The sequence below is a fragment of the Muntiacus reevesi genome, chromosome 1 (genome assembly GCF_963930625.1).
Source record: "Muntiacus reevesi chromosome 1, mMunRee1.1, whole genome shotgun sequence".
In the NCBI taxonomy this organism is placed as follows: domain Eukaryota; kingdom Metazoa; phylum Chordata; class Mammalia; order Artiodactyla; family Cervidae; genus Muntiacus; species Muntiacus reevesi.
This window is the reverse complement of record NC_089249.1, coordinates 56,886,787-56,887,174: the sequence shown is the minus strand read 5'-3', so window position 1 is coordinate 56,887,174 and position 388 is coordinate 56,886,787. Positions and strand designations below refer to the sequence as shown.

Here is a 388-nt window from a genome sequence, read left to right as displayed (position 1 = left end):
AAAAATATGGAACGCTTCACAAATTTGCGTGTCATCTTTGCGCAGGGGCCATGCTAATCTTCTCTGTATCGTTCCAATTTTAGTATTGGAACAAAGCGAGCACCCATTTGTGTTTTTAAATGTCCTTTCTCTACTTTTTCCCTGATTTCTTAGAGCTCAACTATTAGAGAGATTAGTTCTTTTTCTGTGACATGAGTTGCATATGTTTTCCCCAGATGTCTTTCATTTGACTTATGAGTGTATTCATCGCCACACGGAAGTTTTTGTTTTGTTTTGTTTTAATGTAGTTGAATCGGTCAGTCTTCTTTCACTTCTAGTTTTGAGTCATCCCCAGCAAAGCCTTTGTCACTGTCTTGGTGCTGATGCTTACACGGCAGTAGGTTACTAG

At 38.9% G+C, this 388-nt stretch overlaps 1 non-coding gene across 1 annotated transcript; it reads right to left on the bottom strand.

Moving 5' to 3' along the window:
• Nucleotides 1-105, bottom strand: LOC136156700 (U6 spliceosomal RNA). Its single transcript, XR_010661187.1, has one exon. It is a non-coding gene; the product is annotated as a U6 spliceosomal RNA (small nuclear RNA).
• Between the last annotated feature and the right edge of the window lie 283 nt (nt 106-388).